This window comes from Euleptes europaea, chromosome 13 (genome assembly GCF_029931775.1).
Source record: "Euleptes europaea isolate rEulEur1 chromosome 13, rEulEur1.hap1, whole genome shotgun sequence".
Lineage (NCBI taxonomy): Eukaryota > Metazoa > Chordata > Lepidosauria > Squamata > Sphaerodactylidae > Euleptes > Euleptes europaea.
Genome location: NC_079324.1, coordinates 41,491,864 through 41,510,785, shown reverse-complemented (window position 1 = coordinate 41,510,785; position 18,922 = coordinate 41,491,864). Strand labels below are relative to the sequence as shown.

The following is an 18,922-nucleotide window of genomic DNA, read 5'->3' as shown; positions in this document are numbered from 1 at the left end:
CTTTGCCAAGTTTTGACTTCTAAAACTTTGAAGGGGGGCTTACAAGTTCTTAACTCCACACGAGACAGACATTTTTAAAGTGCTTGTAATTACCGTATATCACTATTAGAGTCAAAGTGCCCATACTAGGAGTTAATCATTAATGTAAGTGTATATTAATACACTAGTGTGGTTTTACTAGCGTTTTGGTATCTTTCTTTATTATACTGTGTATTTGTTCATATTCTTATTTCTTCAGTGATCAGTGGTTATTTCAATGCCAGCTGCATCCCCGGCATCGGACTTACCACTCCTCAGCTATGCAGTCTCTGCCAAGGGCAGAAGTCTTACGTCCGGGAGAAGAACCACTTTTGTGAGTCCAGTGGTGATGAGCCCTTCTATGCTTCAGAAGGAGCCTTCAGGTGGCCTTGAACTTGCTCTTACACTGCAATTCAATGATAATAGAGGGGAAGCAGAGATATTCTTTATGCTAATACTGTTTAAATCTGTGTGCAGATGTTTGAAGAGTGGGGTAGCAGACGTTGCTTTTCTGGATCACCTAACAATAATGAATGTCACAGGTAAACTGAGAAGCCCATGGTCAGCGACTTTGTTTAATTTCCACAGTGAAGAAATATGGGTATACTTGATAAGATTGTGAAGCAGTACCCCAAGTATTAGATCAGCAAAGCATTTCCATCTTGACTGTCCTAGCTGCAAAGATACCTGAAAATGATTGAGCAGTGGCCTGCAAGTCAGGGTGGGTAAAGAAGCCTTTTCTTAGCGATATTTCTTGAGGAATGGGAAAAGGCAGAGTGGTGCCCCCTTTCTACTGCACAGAACAAACATTCCCCAGCAGCCTTCTCTTGGTGGCAATATGGGCAACGGCAATGAAAAGACCTTCACTGTTGTGGCCAGTTTGCTAAGCTACAGTGACTCTCACTCCAGCTTCTCTGAGTTCCAGTAATATCTTTTTTTATTTTTAAGAGTCAGAACAAGAAGAATATGAGCTTCTGTGTCCTGATGGGTCCACAACACACTTGAATTCCTATGCCACCTGCAACTTGGGCCATGGGCCAGGACATGCCGTTGTCACTCGCCATAATTTTCAGAAGATCACCAAGAAATTCCTCACTTTGATCCAGGTACTTGTGGCCAGCACGTTGAGTGTCTGCAGGGACTGGCACTCAGGAATGAGCAGAATTGTGGGTTCATGCCCTAAGGCTGAATTCGTATAAAGAGCAGCTGAGCTGGTAATTGTAATTATTTTTCACGTTACTAGAAAACTTCCTATACATATCATTATAAGTGATACAGAAAAGAGTTCTGTTCTAGTCTCTTCACTGATATACTAGTTTTGGATGTGTGTGTAATCCCCCCCCCCAAATTGGGGTAACATTTGACTATGTAGTTCAAGGTGGGTTAGTCTAGGAATAGTCCTGTCTTTGTCCAAACTTTTAGGCCTAAATGTATCTACTGTTTGTTTGTTTGTTTTTTGTTAAAGGAAAACAGTGCAAACTATTGTCCTGTTCCTTAGCTTCTTCAGCCCTCCAAGATTAGCAAGGGGTTTTCCTCATGTTGTTTATATTTGCTTGTTTTATAGTGGATTACTGGATTTTACCTAGAAGGAACAGCAGAACTTTTCTCCAAAGATACAATGAATTAGCACACCTTGTGGTATTCCACAACTCATCCATGCTCTCCTTCCTTCGTCACTCCCATTGCATAGGTTTTGTTGCAGTAAAACCAACTTCCAGGCAACTTCTTTGCCTCTTAAGGAAATGCCATCTCTACTTCTTGTGCAACAAGTCTGCTCTTGACATGAGCTAAATGTTTATGAAAGAGATACTGAAATAACAGGTGTTAATAAGAAGAAACATAGTTCTTAGTGTTGCAAGAAAGTGAGTCATGGCGTATAATTTAAAAAGGCGTCTTCAGGCTGATTAAGGATTCTTAACAGTAAGACTTTAAAAGTGGAGACCAGTATGAAACTGCAGAATGGAAGAAAGAGGAGGCAGAGAAAGCCAGGTGTCCTCCACCATTCTTTCCACACACATCCCGCTACCTCCCACTTCTCCATTGGTGGGGGATGCTGTTTTGTGTGGGTTGCTACTCCCATCTGCTTCAGCTGGCAGGGCTTGTTATTCCAACTGAGCTGCTGTATATACACTACTGTAGGAATAAGCCTCTTCAAGTTGTCATCCTGTCTGCTCTGCGGAGCACTCAGCTTCCAAACTCCCACTCTTTATCCATACTAGGCAAGGCCTAGTGGAGGATTGGGGTAAGGGGAAAATTATAACATTGCAACATCTCCAAAATGTTCTAGGATAAGCCACTTGGCAATCCAAGTCACTGTTAATATGCCTTATAAATTATTTTACTTACTTTATTTTTAGTCAAAAAGGGCAAGAGTCCAGTAGCACCTTAAAGACTAACAAAAATATTTTCTGGTAGTCTTTTTTGTTAGTCTTTAAGGTGCTACTGGACTCTTGCCCTTTTTGACTACTGCAAACAGACTAACACGGCTACCCACTGTGAATTACTTTATTTTTAGTCTGCCTTTCTCACTGAGACTCAAGGCAAGTCACATAACTAAAAGAACCATGGAATAAAAACAGTAAAATACAATATTTACAACTGTTATCAAATAGTACATAGAATAATTGGTAAAGATGTGTTTTGAGGAAGAAAGGCACTCTCTGAGGTGAGCTGCCATTTTGATTACTCATACCGGTAATTCCCTGACAGCCAAGGGCAAACCTGGCACCAAAAAAAGAAAGATATGCCTTCCATTTGTCATCAGGTATGGCAGGTTTCCTCAGAAGAGGAAATTATTTTGATCCCACACCTAACCGAAACCTAATTTATTTATTTACTATTTCAACTTACTACCCCACCCTCCCCGGCCGAGGCTGGGCTAAGGGATCCCACTAGCATGGTGTTATCTTTGAAAAGACTGAGCCGGAAAGGGAGGAGAGCAAAATGGCAGGCCAGGAAACATATATGGAGGTATTTCACCCAGGCCAAGGGGCTTCCTGTTCTAATCTTGAAATATTGATCCAGCCATTTCAACTAGCCTCTCCTTTTGAAGCTAGAAAACAGTGTCAGCCCCACCCTACCACTGGCACAGGCAGACACATTTTGATAAAGCATTCCAACCCTACAAGAAGCAACTGCTATTCTGATAGGGACGTGATGCCTCTCCTCCACTGGGGGCAGATGTCTTCTGTGTATCAGGTAGGCTTACTGTCCTCATTATGGGTGTGAGTCTTTATGCCTGAATATTTTTTGGCGAAATGCTGTGGGATCTGGGGCCTTCCTCATCCAGACACATAACAAAAAAAAATTGCCTCCAGAAATTTATGCAGATTCCACACTCATCCTTAGAGGTTGATTCTGTAGCAGTACTGTCTTCTGACAGTGGTCCCTAACATTTATGATTTTTTCTAGCCACAGGTGGGCTATTGTGTGGAAATCATTTTTGTTCTTGAAGATATATTTTTTCCCTCCCAAGTCCAGACTCAAGACTAAACAACACCTTAAGAGTTCTCCAAGTAATCTTTTTCAGGCAAATGAACAGGTAGTTCTGCAGTAAAATATCTTTGGTATTGACCCCCATTTTCTTGTTGGCCGAAGAAAGAACAGGGCAGGAAAGCTATTTGGGACCTGAAGTTTTGACAAAATTTGTCAAAACAAGCACAGTTAACTTTATGCACACACAAACATACCCCATATGGAAACTCAGGTCAGTATTGAAGCTTCTTAACTTCTGCTTGCATGTAGCAACATTGATCCAAAACAAAAAAAATTAAATGTTGTTTAATACATTTTATTACGGCTGACAAAATTAACACAAACACTTTTTTTGTATTAGTTCGATTGATCCCTAGCTTTTGTGGCAGTTTATCTATGCTAACCACTGGTATATGTACCAGTTTATCTGTCATGTACCAGAAACATCATAAATACCTCAGATGCGTTTTCTGGGGCAACCCTTATCAATATGAGGCCCTTCCACATGAGCTTTGTCCCACACTGAGGAACCTGACAAAGCCAACGGTTAATGGCTCACCAGAGAGCCATATTTAACCATATTCAGTCAACTTTCTTATCTGGCTTTCCTTTCAGCAGTGACTTAGAATCATAGAGTTGGAAAGGATCATGTAGGCCATCTAGTCCAACCCCCTGCTTAATGACATAAGGATATTCAGATGACCCTGGAGTGCTTCAACACTCACTGGCTTCTAGTAACCCAGCAAAGACTTGCCTGGTTACATTACAGTGACTCTAGCATTTTAGATAGATTATTAATGCTCAGAATGCCAGAATCTTCTGGATCCCTTCTCAGGAAAGGAAAGATGTCAATTACTAGTTCCACACATTTTATGCAATAATGCGGTTATGCAAGTAAATAATTAATAAATACATAAGGATTCCATTTCTGTTCTTCTATGGTTTTTGTCTGGCCTATGGTTGGCCTTTGCAATTGTCCTTATGTCTCTGTGGTGAAATTTCCTGATAACTCAGAGGGCCTTAATCCTACAGCAGGGAAAATACAGCAGCTCAGTTTGAATATCAAGCCAAACAGAGAACACCCTTCATTCACCAATGAGAAGGACCCTTCACAGTAAGTCTATGTTCCTTTCCCATTCGCTTCTTCCCTTCCCTGTGGTTCACGTTCTTGTAAATAGAGTGTGAAGCAAACCAAAAGTAATTAGCTCACTCCTTGTCCTGGGATCATATTTTCACGGGCCAATGTTACTACTTCTGGTGATCACCTCAAATACTGAAACATAGTGTGTTGTTTCAAAGGGTGGCCATGGTGTTTTGCAGTGGGACAGCAAGATTTGTGTCCAGTAGAATCTTAGAGACCAACAGATTTTTGGGGTATCTGAAGAAGGGAGCATTGACTCTCACAAGCTTATACCCCCAAAATCTTGCTGGTCTTTAAGATACTACTTTAAGAACTCAAATCTAACCGTGTATTTCTGTCTGTGTAGATAGATAGATAGATAGATGTTTTATCTGGCCAAGGGCTGAAAATAAACTAAGATACATGGACTAAGATGTCTTACCAACAAAAGTTTACAGCCCGTGTCTTAAATCACTTAAAAAAAACAAACAAAAAAAACATCCAAGTTACATCTGCCATTTGGACTAAGAGACTACTCTGTGGCAACGAATTTTCATTGCTGCCATACAAAATTTTGCTACCTGAGAGGTGATTGAGGGATTATCTCCTTGTAGGAGCTTTTCTATCTTTTCTCTTTCCCTGTCAGGTCTCATTCTCAGTATGAGGGGCTCGATCAACTTAGAACGGGGTATTGTGTAAAAGTTACAAATCAGGAGAACATGTTCAGTGGTTTCTAAATCCCCGGATTTACAGGGGCATAGTCTCTCTGCCCTGGGTATCATTGTCAGTGTTGATAGACCCCCTCCATATATGAACCCTAAGGCTACTGGCCCCGTTGACAAAAGGTTCCTGGAGAGCATAATTTGTGCAGTAAGCTGAACTGCCTGAGCTAGGCCGCCTAGTTTTCAGCTACTAAGTCACCTATCCCATATTTAGGATGATGCAGGTAAGCCATAGCTCACACCTGCTTTGCCTGCAGGAGTTCTCAAGTACAACACCTTCATAAAGGATCAGGTAGCAGGTGATGTGAGAGATCTCTGCCAGAGGCCCTGGGAAGCTGCTGCCAGCATGTAATACTGATTTAAATGTAATGTAGTAGGGCAGCTTCTTGTGTTTGTGAATGTATGGCTAGATTTCCCCATCTCCTGGCAAGGCAAAATAGCTGTCCGAAAGGCCAGGAGCAGAATCCAAGTCAAAGTTGCTGAAGCAGCATTGGAACTATCCATTGGTATAGCTTGAGGTGGAATGCAGGGAGCAGGTAAGAAAAAGGCGCTGCACAAGCAGCTTGAAGGTAGCAACCAAACATTTTCCTGCCCAGTTTTGTAGTTTTCCACAGTAGTATTTTGGGAAGGGAGGGCCTATATTGCCACATTTGTGATCTGCCATCTGATACGGAATTTAGCTTAAGTTTGTTGCTGTTTCTGTTGGGGTTCTGTGGGTACTTGCAGAGGTCCTGACCTGTGGATGGTGAGCCTTCCAGGCAGAGGGCAATACCCACCCCAGGATCCCACAGGTTGCAAAGATGGGTTTCTCCCAAGATTGCTACCCCAGGGACTTTTACAGAGGATGTTTGGCTCCACATGTACAGGTGGAGGGAGGGCTGGCAGTGATATTCTATTTTTTCTCTGCGGATGTACTCAAGGATGTCTCCCTAGTTCTGGAAGCCAGTGGGCACTAACACTTAATGGCACTGCAAATCTGAATAAGGCAGCAGCCAGTTTATCTCATTTCACTTCATCCCTCTACTAAGGGGTGTAAATTTTAATCAGTTAATCTGTTTATTGCCTTTAGAATATGTTTGGAAAGAAGGGAAAGGAAAGGACCCGATTTGAGCTTTTTGCTTCTGCACCATTCAGTGGAAAGAACCTGCTATTCCATGATGCTACTCAGTACTTGCAGATGGTTGAAGAGGAGGCTGAGCTCAGTCATGTTCTTGGCTTGGATTATGTTGCTCTCCTGCAGGGTTTGGGACATGAAGGTGAGTGTTCTCTCCCTCCCTCCCCAGGAGCTGTGGGTGGGAAAGGGAATGGAGAACAACCTCAAAGAATAGAGCTCAAAAAATGGATGATGCAATTTGTTCTTCCTTCTTTCCTGCTGCTTTAGGGAGTTCCCTTTCCAACAGTCTGGTACGCTGGTGCTGCATTAGTGACGCTGAGCTCCGTAAATGTGAGGAGTGGGCTCTGAATGTCAAGTCTGACCCTCTGGTCTGTGTCCAAGCAGACTCAATGATCAGCTGTATCAAACTGATCAAGGTGGGCGCATATAGTCTGTACAGTGGAATTGTGGGTCTGTATTACACTATTAGGAGCCCCGTGGCGCAGAGTGGTAAGCTGCAGTGCTGCAGTCCAAGCTCTGCTCACGACCTGAGTTTGATCCTGACGGAAGTTGGTTTCAGGTAGCCGGCTCAAGATTGACTCAGCCTTCCATCCTTCCAAGGTCGGTAAAATGAGTACCAAGCTTGTGGGGGTAAAGGGAAAATGACTGGGGAAGGCACTGGCAAACCACCCCGTAAACAAAGTCTGCCTAGTAAACGTCGGGATGTGACGTCACCCCATGGGTCAGGAATGACCGGGTGCTTGCACAGGACCTTGACCTTTACCTATTACACTATTACAATTCTTTCAGAGGAGGCACAATAGAGCTAATAATGGGCTACTGGTTCATCTTTCTATGATCTCTGGTCAAACAGGTACTGCCTTTTTTTGTAGTGCTTCTAAAATCAGCGAAATCTTTTTGATCGGAGGCTATAGTGAAACAAAAACTAATCTACCTGTTAACTGTAGGCAGTGGCTCTTATGCAGATGTCAAGTATCTGGAAAACTATCATTTGTTCATGGCTGAACAAGGTTTGATTATTCAGTACTTATACATGACATTAAGCATACAAAAGGACTTAAGACTCTTAAGTTTGTCCCTCCATCCAGCCACATTCTGAACTGTGTGGATATTATTCCCATTTTATAGGTGAGTCACCTGCCAATGGCTGTGGTAAAATTTAAACTCTGATCCCTGTCATCAAAAGTCAAGGTGATGCCCATGGGGCCACCTGATATTTAGCTGATGGACATCAACCAATGCATGAATGCATTTATATCTAACTTTTTTGAGGGATTTTGCAGAGCAGTGTCTCAGGAAGCAACTGGACAAGGTAATGGGGGTGGTGGTCTGTGATAGAAACTCCTGGAATTTGTTTTTTATTATCAGCAGCTAAACTGCACCTCTGCTATTGCATTCATTGATAGAATGGAGGGGAGGAAGTTAACTCTTTCCTCCTACACTGTTTTCCTGATTTAAATGCTTGTTCCCCCTCAAGCAGCAATTTGCCCCACAGGGGAAAACATATAGGTACCCAGATTGTACTTGTATGTTTGTTTATCTATATATTTATTTGTTTATTTATAAGCTGTGTTGGTGATCTTAAGTAATTTGATGCAGTTTCTAAATGAAAAGACTAGCAGACAGTAAACCATGCCTATAAAAGCTTTAGAATTTATTAAAGTATCATGTAAAAGGTTCAGGTACAAACATACAGTGAGGGGAAAAATTATTTGATCCCCTGCTGAATTTGCCCGTTTGCCCTCTGACGAAGAAATGACCAGTCCATAATTTTAAAGGTAGGTTTATTGTATCTGTGAGAGACAGAATAACAGGAAAAACCCCAGAAACCCTGAAGACAAAAGTCAGAGATTGATGTGCATTATAATGAGTGAAATAAGTATTTGATCCCTTTGCAAAAGATGACTTAGTACTTGGTGGCAAAACCCTTGTTGGCAATTACAGAGGTCAGTCGTTTCTTGTAGGTGGCCACCAGGTTTGCACACATCTCAGGAGGTATTTTGTCCCACTCCTCTTTGCAGATCCTCTCCAAGCCAGTAAGATTTTGAGGCTGATGTGTAGCTACTCGAACTTTCAGCTCCCTCCACAGATTTTCGATGGGATTAAGGTCTGGAGACTGGCTAGGCTACTCCAGGACCTTAATGTGCTTCTTCTTGAGCCACTCCTTTGTTGCCTTGGCAGTGTGTTTGGGGTCATTGTCATGCTGGAATACCCATCCTAGACCCATTTTCAATGTCCTGGCTGAGGGAAGGAGGTGCTCACCCAAGATTTGACGATACATGGTCTTGTCCATCGTCCCTTCGATGCAGTGAAGGTGTCCTGTCCCCTTAGCAGAAAAACACCCCCAAAGCATAATATGTCCCCCTCCATGTTTGACGGTGGGGATGGTGTTCTTGGGATTGTAGGCAGCATTCCTCCTTCTCCAAACACGGCGAGTTGAGTTGATGCCAAAGCGTTCGATTTTGGTCTCATCTGACCACAACACTTTCACCGAGTTCTCCTCTGGGTCATTCCGATGTACATTGGCAAACTGCAGACGGGCCTGTACATGTGCTGTCTTGAGCAAGGGGGCCTTGCGGTCTCTGCAAGATCTCAGTCCTTCACGGCGTAGTGTGTTACCAACTGTTTTCATGGTGACTATGGTCCCAGCTGCCCTGAGATCATTGACAAGTTCCCCCCATGTAGTTCTGGGCTGCTTCATCACCGTTCTCATGATCATTGCAACTCCACGAGATGAGATCTTGCATGGAGCCCCAGACCGAGGGAGGTTGACAGTTAGGGTTAGGGTTGTCACCTTCTCACCAAGCTGCTTGGCAATAGTCTTGTAGCCCAGTCCAGGCTTGTGGAGGTCTGCAATCTTGTCCCTGACATCCTTGGACAGCTCTTTGGTCTTGGTCATGGTGGCTAGTTTGGAATCTGATGGATTGATTGCTTCTGTCGACAGCAGAACCCTAACCCTAATCTGGCTGGTTGATAGGGGATCAAATACTTATTTCACTCATTATAATGCACATCAATCTCTGACTTTTGTCTTCTGGGTTTCTGGGGGTTTTCCTGTTATTCTGTCTCTCACAGCTACAATAAACCTACCTTTAAAATTATGGACTGGTCATTTCTTCGTCAGAGGGCAAACGGGCAAATTCAGCAGGGGATCAAATACTTTTTCCCCTCACTGTAATTCAAGTATGCAGGTGCAGTAAAATAATAATTTTTAACTCCTAATACATACATGAAGATGAGCATAAGCAAAGTTTCAGAGAGACCCACCATGACTGGTTTCTGTAGGCATGTGTGTGCCTGCCTGTTCCCGCTGCTCTTTATAGGAATGGGCTCCTCACTCCCTCTATTTGGTCTGGCTAAAACAATTCAGGCTGAGATACTTTGATATGCGTAAGGAACTCACAGGCTTTTGATGTAGGAGTTCTGTGACACTTTCTCATCCAGCAGGATGTTGTCTCAAGTTTTATGGTTTGACCAAATGCTGACCAAACGTTAAGCGCAATTGCTTGTGCTGTTAGATTGGTTCAAACAGGGATGTCCATCTCTTGACACAGAGAAAAACAATCAACCAGGATTAAAGCTTCAAAGGAGATAATAAAATCAAGAACTAAAATGTCTGAGAGAATAGGGGTGTCTTGGCCTAGTACTGGAACTAGGTGTTCCACAAGCTAGGAGGCTCAAACAAAAAGGCCTTGTCCTTGTTGGCAACTGCCTTATCAGCAAAGATGAGGGGATATGAACCAGGGCTTGAAATGATTTGCACAACTCTTGGGCTGCTTCATAGAGGAGCAACAGGTCCTTAAGGCATCCTGGTCACAGGCTCTTTATAGTACCTTCCTAAGTAGAGCTATATGCTTCTAAGCTCATTAACTTACAAGAGTGTATACCTCTGCTTATGATAGCACTGTGAAGGTTTTATGGGCCAAGATCAGACCCTTGAATTGGGCCTAGAAATAGCAGGCAGGCCACAAAGTTCTTGTTTGTTTGATATACTTATAACTGCCTTTCTGCCACAGCATCCAAGGTGGTTATAATTAAAAACTACTTACAATATAATGCACATAATACAAAAGAAAAAGAGGACAGGAAGGGAAGAAGAAGAAAGCAAACTCATGTATGAACCGAGATAATTTATAAAATGTTTTCATAATGACGAGATAGAATGGCTGCATCAGAAGACAGGTCTCTGTGGAAAGAAGCTGCATAGCAGTTGGTTCCAGGCCAGCTAGTGGGGGGGTGTCTTGATTATGGTGAAAACTCAAGTACTCATATGAATGTTTGACTTTCTTAAGGAGGCAGTCTGCAACCCACTAAACAAACCCTTGTTGTGTTGCAGAGCAATGGGGCAGATGCTGTTACACTGGATGCCTCACATGCCTATTTTGCCAAGAAGTGTGCGCTAGTTCCTGTTGCTGCAGAGTGCTATGGTGAGCTTGCTGCTCTGATTCATTCAGTTTGTGGAACTGGGAAGCTTAGTGCCATGCTCAAAACTACCCTAAGTAAAACTTCTGCCAGTGTCCATTCCACAGCAGGACTTCAGAGAAGAATGGCTTTTCTCATGCCTCAGACTGTGTTCAGAACTTTTGCCACCTGAAATTCCTGTGCATGAACCATTTGATTAAGCTTTTGTAGATCACCACAAACAGCCAAGAATACGGCTGTGAAAGGGCATTCAAAATACTTTACCCAGTGCATGGTGGTGTTGGTGTGTGTGTGATTGCCTTCTTACTGAGAAAGTTCACTAAAGGTCTTGAAAAGTGTAAGGACTGAAGTGTATATGCATGCTTGAACCAGCAGATATATCACTTGTACTATACTCACTGGTTCAACGTTATGAACTGTATTTGAGGTGGTATTATCTTTTTTCTGTTCTGTTGCATATGTGAATGATCAGTCACTCATGCATGTAATCACTTGAAGTTGCCAGCCATTGTATGACAAACATGCTTGAATGAGAAGCTCATTGTGCCTTTCACTGTAGGTGTCTTCTTGGACGTTGCTGCAAGTACTTAGAGATTGTAGTGACTTTGTAACTAGCCAGAGGGGGTAGTAGTAGATTTCATGAAGTAGACATGAAGACTTCTTCATGTGCTTTCCCACCTAGAATGCTCTACATGGGGAATTCCAAAAAGTGCCATTGGCTTCTGGCTTCCAAAGAAAGTGAATATGGAACTTCCCCATAAAAAAAAGCTGGTGTATGTTTGATATAGAAGGGCATTCTTGTGGATGACCTGATGCAGTTAGTCTATGCTACCACACCATCTTTGTTCAGTGGGTTAACGGGGAAGTTCAGTGCTGATCAGCCACTAAGGAGTCTCTGTCCTTTCCTGCTTTCACTTCCCCCCCAAGTATGTTCATGGTTTGGTCAATAGATATGTTCTGTGCTTCCCAAGGTGCATGAGGCCCAATTCAGATCACAACTGCGGCATGCAGGGAGAGGGAACCTAAGCTTTCCCTCATGTACCATTTTGCCAACTAGAAGTAGCCCTAAGGAATAGCCGCTTGCCCTGTTGAAGAAACTTAATGTGTGCTGATGGGCTACGTGTTTAGTTTTTCCCAATGAGGCAAATAGGGCCATTTAAGGTCAGGAAAACAGCATGTGCTAAGCCCCCTCTCTCCACATTGTGTGGAGCTAATCTCAATCAGGTCCACCCATGGATGGGAAGCACAGAACTCCCAGCTCACATCTGTTGACCTGGCCCCACAGTTCGTCCTTGGGGGAAATGTATTTTGTATTTAGGTTCTCGGTGCCACTTCTATATCATTTCTCTGTTGTACAGGGCAGGAATGCACAGAAGTTAGAAGAGGAGAGGGACAAGAGACACTGACTTCCCTTACAGGTAATTGGGAGGGCCTGAGTAGAAAGAGAGGATTGGGATGCTGATACAGTTATCTTAGAAAACAAGTTTTTCTTCACTCTGCAATTCCCCAAGCAAAATGAGGTTTCAAGAAATAGCCCTTTAAAGGGTTAGTTGCCTGAAGCAGAAGTTGAACTCTACCCAGTGCTTTTTTATTACATTTTTTTGTAAAGGTGCCAATGTTCATATATAAGGTTGCACTGATTTCTATCAATTTTTCCCATAGGACTTGGGAGAGCCCCCCCCCCCAAAAAAAACAGGTGCCAGTACAATGAGCACCACCGAAAAAAGCCCTAACTCTACCACTAATTATTATGTGGTGCAATCAGGATGTTTTCTGGCACTAGCCTCATTAAAGTGAGTGGGAGCTGCTCAAGAGCTCATTAGTTCATTTAGCATCTTGATGGGTTGTGCCCTGTGGATCATATCTGTCTGACTGCCACACTTCTTTGTGGCATCCAAAACCCACCCTCTCTGCTTTGCTTATGGCAGGGCTGGCTCTGTTCACAGGGGCATTTTTAATTCACAGTTCCTCTTGCTGTGCCACTCTGATTTCTCACTGCTGTTGCCACACAGCACTGCCTCCCATTTACACAGTCGCCTTAGCAAAGAAAAATGCCAAGCACATAAACATTCACAATCTGGAGGGAAGGCGCTCTTGCCACAGCCATGTGTACAGTCCAGGAGGATGGCTGCTTCTTTCTCGGTACACTGTGGGGGCACTGGAGAATGAGTTTCTCAACTGCAACATCAGCTCTGGTAAGAATATCAGCAAAATCTTATTACATGCCTTGAAACAGCTTGATGTAAGAAGGGATGTTGGAGCCTGACTGGGTTATTGTTAACATGCAAGCCAGGGATAAGATTTTATCAAGTTTATACTGAATATTTCAAATATCAAAATACAGCAAGTGCACACATGCTCCTGAATAGTTTGCTAGCTTCGACCCTAGCTACTGATTCAACTCTGATCATACCCTAGTCTCTTTGACAGCCACTGCGATCTGCAGGTGCATGGAACTGGCATTGGTCTTCATGTTGGCTGGTCTTGAGGACCCGCCAGTTCAACAGTGCACTACACACACTGAAAGAAGAGACAGTTTGGTATCATTCTGTTGGATAATAACAGGTGCTCCTTCTCCAAAGCTTACCAGGTTTACTTTTGGAAGAGTTGCATGCCAGGAGCAAATGGGAACCTTTGCAAAGTCTGCATTGGAGAAAAGGAGATGGAAGGAGGCAGGGGATTGGCCAGGTGTGCTGCCAATCATAACGAACGCTACTATGGAAACATGGGTGCCCTCAGGTGAGCAGATTGTTTGCAAAGAGAGGACTTGTATTTAATATTAGCAGCTGCCTAATTTTTTTTGCCAGCTGAAAGATTGGTTTTGGCCAACATATACTTCTTAAAATTGTAGTGGTAGCTGCCAGCTAACTATTGAAGTACTCGCAAAATACTAAGAACAAATAACATTGTGACTGAGAGGCCTCAAATGTCTGTTGTAGAAGAATAGGATGTGCAAGTCTTCTCCTTGCTCCTATTTCTCTATAATATCATCAAGTCAGAGAAAACAGCTTGAGGTAGCTGCTACTGAGCTGGATTTGTGCAGATAATTTATCAAGAACATTTATTAAATTATTTGGAAAGATTTTAACCTTTGGTATAGGTGCAAGAATACTTAACCTACACAGGCATAAAATCACAAACAGTACCACCCCATTGGATGTTTGAAACCTCTCCCAGTTAAGGCTTCACTGCTGAATGGGAAGAGTTGCCATTTCTTTAACTCCTGCTTCATCAAGGAAATGGAAACCTTTGCAGCTAACCTAGTGTGCTGCTCTGTTTTCAGAAATTCACAACATGCATTTGGGATTTTCAGTATTTACATATGAACATTGATAAAAGTATTGTCATCCACTGTAACATGTACACGCAGAAGTTTCAAAAGGTTTGTGACATCTGGCATTTTGCAATAATTTTTGTTACTTTTTCAAACCCTGGGCTCAGCAGTCAAATCACCCAGTACCCAATTTATATTTGGTCTCAGTGAAATAAGCACTGATTTAGATATACTGGCCCAGATACAGCTACAGTTCATCATGTGTCATCCCACTAAAAGTAATTCAGTTGGTTCAAAGAGACTAACTTTTCCTGCATTGGGACAATTAATTCTTATTCTAGATGCCTCCTTGGTGACGCCAGTGGGAGAAACTTTGGTGATGTGGCCTTCTTGGAGCATCATAATCTGCTCCAAAATATTGAGTGTAAGTTGCTCTTCTCTTTCTAATTGGGAAAATGTCTTCTCCAAACAAGATTTTCCTCACAAGTTCTCATTGTTTATATGATACCATTTATTTGCATCCTCTTATATTCCTGGGCCTACCTCTCCAGCTTCCTTTTGTAGCCAATAAAGGTAACGGGGAAGGGAACAAGTTGTTAGAATTTACAAAAGGCTGTGCAAGCTACTTTTACATGGTTTAAAAGAGGGGTGGGAAGGGAAATAAGGATCAAGCTGGCTTAAACTGCAGTGCCATTTTAAATCTGCCCTTTCCATTCCAGTTCACAATATTTCTTTAAGGAGGGGGGCGACCCCTTCCAGACCCCATAAAATCAGACCCCCCCTTACCCAGACTTCACCAAACTTTGGGGGTAGTGCAACAAGAGTCCCTTCAAGCTACACTGTGAATTTGGGGGCTCTACCTCCAAATATGCCCCCCAGGAGCTTAAAAACAATCCCTATAAATGGGCCCGAATTCTTCTGGTAAACCCGGAAATAAGCTGAAATCCCATATTTACCGGTATGGGTTTTCGGTTTATTTCAGTTTTACCGGAAAAAATTGGACCCAATAAACCTGAACCCGAAATTCACTGGATTTTTTTTTTCTTTTTTTGCACAGCCCAAGTAGTAAGTACAAGACTAAGGGACTCTGGTACAATCAAAGGCAAAGAGAAATAAAAGTGTAAACACATCAGACTCATCAAGTGCATCTCCTAGCCTAATGTGTAATACCTTCTGGAGGTTGGAAATACAAACAATTCCGTTGCAGATGCAGAGCAGAGGGGTTTTAGGGAGGGCCAACAACACGATCACCTCATCATCCCTCACTTCTGCATGTGCAAGTTCCTCCACAAAGGACATCTTGTAATTAAAATGTTTTGTATTCTCAGATTTGCCACTTAAAACAAACTGACATTTGATTAGCTGTATGGCCTTCCTAGTTCCAATGTCAGGTTTTTGGAACCTGTTTATAACATAGACTGGTCTAATGGCTGGCTCTCATTAGTAACAGCATCACTTCCATTCCTTTGCAGACTTGGATAGCTCAGGCTGGGGAACAGGAAACACTCACAGTGACTTTGAACTCTTGTGCCTGGATGGACATCGGGCTGCCGTAGAGGACTGGAAGGCCTGCAATCTGGGCCCTGTTCCTCCTAACATAGTGGTGACACGCTCAGTGACTGTTAGTAAGGTCGACGATTTCCTGCAGCAATCACAGGTCAGTTATAGATTCAAGTCTTTTTGGGATCCAGGGTCCTTGAGATCCAGAACATGTGTGATGGAAAATCCAAATGACACCACCATCCTAGTTTACACAGGATCACAAATTCACTGTGCAGACAACACTAAAATGAATGAGAACTATGAAAGAGTGGAGTCATTTTTCCAGCATACAGCACAGAAAGAATCTAACGGTAGTCACCAGGGAAATAATTGACAAGTGGAAGGAAGTAGCAGCCACTGCCCAAAATCCTGGAGTTGCCTCGCTACTAGGCCCTTCCAGTTCCTTGTTGTGCAGCTCTTATGCAAGAGAACTACCTAGCAGATTCTGTCCTACCTACTGTCTTGAACTTAATGATACCTCAAATCTGTCTGTTGAGATGGTGGTCTCTGATTAAACCTGAGAGTCAGTCTTTTTGCATACATTCACACAGAAGACTCAGTAAGGATCTGATCAAATGTTGAAGAATCCAGTCAAGAGGCATGGGGGAGAGGGCTGAGGAAAGAGTCAACTGTCTCGCTGAAACCGAAGTTCTGCCCATTTCCTTTTAGGAACCAACCCTGGGGTCTACATTTCAGCTCTTTCAGTCTCAACAGTATGGAGAAAGTGACCTGCTCTTTAAAGATGCCACTCGTTATCTTGTTCCCACAAGCCACCTGGATTATGAGGCAATCCTTGGAGCATCATTTCTCCAGCTTGCAGCATCTGTCTTCAACTGCCCCGATGCAGGTAAGCTGGGCTGCTCTGAAGGAAACATAGCAGGTTAGACCTGTTCAGTAAGCTGTGAACAGATTGTAACTGACCAGTGATGGGCAATGTTGTCCCACGGAAGCAGGCTCAACAAATCCTCTTTCTGCCTGGCAGCCTAGATTGGCTCCTACAACTTGGATCATCGGAAACCACCAGAAATCATGCACATTGCACAGAGTTCCAGCTAGCCCAGGCTATTCAGAGCTAGTGTAGCAACTTTGAGGGTGTAAGGGTCTGTAAGCTTTTGCTTTGTGTGTTCCCCCCCCCCCCCTGGGCTCGTAAAAGCAGTCCAGGCCTTTTGCCTTTCTTTGGTTCAGGCGCTGCGTCCAGCAGGCCCCAGGTTGGAATGTCTCTTCCACCTCCCTTGCTCTCTCCGACTCCCTCCCACTAGCTATGGCCTTGGTGTGTAGATAGCAATAACGAGCTTCCTGAGATCTTTGATGTTCCTGTACCATGCACAATTATCTCGTAGATTCCCATAACATACATTTGACATCTGCTTCCCTGTAGGGGTTATAATTCTGTCTTTGTGAAATTGCTAGCACTTGCAACTTTGCCATTGTAAGGCCTATACTAACCTGAAGCTTCCAATAAAGTTCCTTGTTTCTGCATGACCGTCTGAGCAAGTGATTTTATGGAGTTTGCACAGGGAGGTTGGGAACCCTCACAGAGGGAGAGCAATGAAAGCCAGGAAGTCCCTGATGCAAACTTCTATAGGGAAGCCTTAGCCCCACTTGAAGCAAGAGGATAATACAAGAATTAAAAAAACTTTCGGTTTAAGAAAATGCAGGATTACTAAAAGCATTTTTTATCCTAGAATTTCCTGAGAATTTTAAGAAAAGGAAATGACTGAAACACACACCTCATTTTATGCAATTCCAGTCCACCTGAGTAATTTTGCTTTCATGCCATACTTCTGATTGGAGGGGCAGTGGCTCAGTTTGTAGAGCATCTGCTTGGCACACAGAAGGTCCCTGGTTCAATCCCCGGCATCTCCAGTTAAAGGGACCAGGCAAGTAGGTGATGTGGAAGACCACTGCCTGAGACCCTGGAGAGCCGCTGCCAGTCAAGTAGACAATACTGACTTCGATGGACCAAGGGTCTGGTTCAGTATAAGGTAGCTTCATGTGTGTGTTCATGTGATTCTTATACGGGTTCAAGAACCAAAAACACACTTACAAAATTCCATCCCTCAGCTGTTTTGGCCTAAGACTCAAATAGAATCCTAGCAGGAGGTAGGGTCCAGCAGAGGATTTAAATGTGTAGATTTAATAGTATTAGATTTGGACTCAGCAGGGACTAGGAATGGTTAGTTCACTTAGAAAGATATAATCTGTTCTTAATGTTTCATGTGTACTATTCAGATTTGTTCTACTTCACTAATAAATCAGCAGTTGGCAGTGGTTCATAAATGACTGAATTGTTTACTGTTGAAGGGAGCTTTGTTTTCATGTTTACCCTACAACATTATGTAACACATCTTTGTCCTAGGAAATGGGATCTTCTGGCTTCTCTGCCCTTTTCCCATTTGTAACTTTGAGTATTTTTCTCTGCCAGCTGAGTGCCTCTGCACTTCATGCATCTGACAAAGTGAGTTAAGGCCACAATAAATTTTAGTCTTTTAAGGTACCAAAAAACCTTTTATTTGTTATATTGATGGAAGGATTTTAAATGGCTGTTGCAGCATCTTCAGATTTCATTTCTACATGTATATGTAAAATTAAAGAGGGAAGAAAGCAGAAAGACCCTGTTTTTTCCAGTGTTGGCTTCCTTTAATTAACTGTTACAAATATATATATAAATATTTGTACCCTTCGTTGTAATATTTCTGTAACAGTCCTATGGGCTAGAGGCTGGGTTTTTAGTAAAAAGATGGAAGCTTTCAGGAAGCGTACATTTGTCACACTTTGTTTTCTGCACTTTTGGAGAATCACAACACCCAACTCTGAGTGTTGGTAGCATCATAAATTAAAATAATCCTCATTTGGTTTTCAGACATCCTTGATATCTGCAAACAAGATACTTGCGCCTATACTGCCCCACACTGAATGTCTTCTGACAAACTCCATGGACTTGACTGGCTGAAGTAGGAATGTGGTGTAAGGCTTGCATGGTCCCACAAGACATTTTGCTATTTCTTATTCTGTACTCAGCTCATGATACTATATTCAGATGGCAATAGCTTGGAGGGTCTGTTCCCACTGCTGCTATAGCTGAGTTCACCCTCATTACCTGGCTGGAAATTAGTGAGTAAGGCGATGACCCTTTTCCAAAGCATTGCATCACTGGAATAAAATAGGGAGGAAAGTAGCTTTCTCTTTTGTGGGGAGGAAACTCAAAAGGACCCAGAAACAGTTCAACACCTACT

At 42.9% G+C, this 18,922-nt stretch overlaps 1 pseudogene; it reads left to right on the top strand.

The window, feature by feature from the left end:
• LOC130486377 (melanotransferrin-like) overlaps positions 1-18,631 on the top strand; it is a 28,635-nt pseudogene extending 10,004 nt beyond the window's left edge.
• Positions 18,632-18,922: the final 291 nt, after the last annotated feature.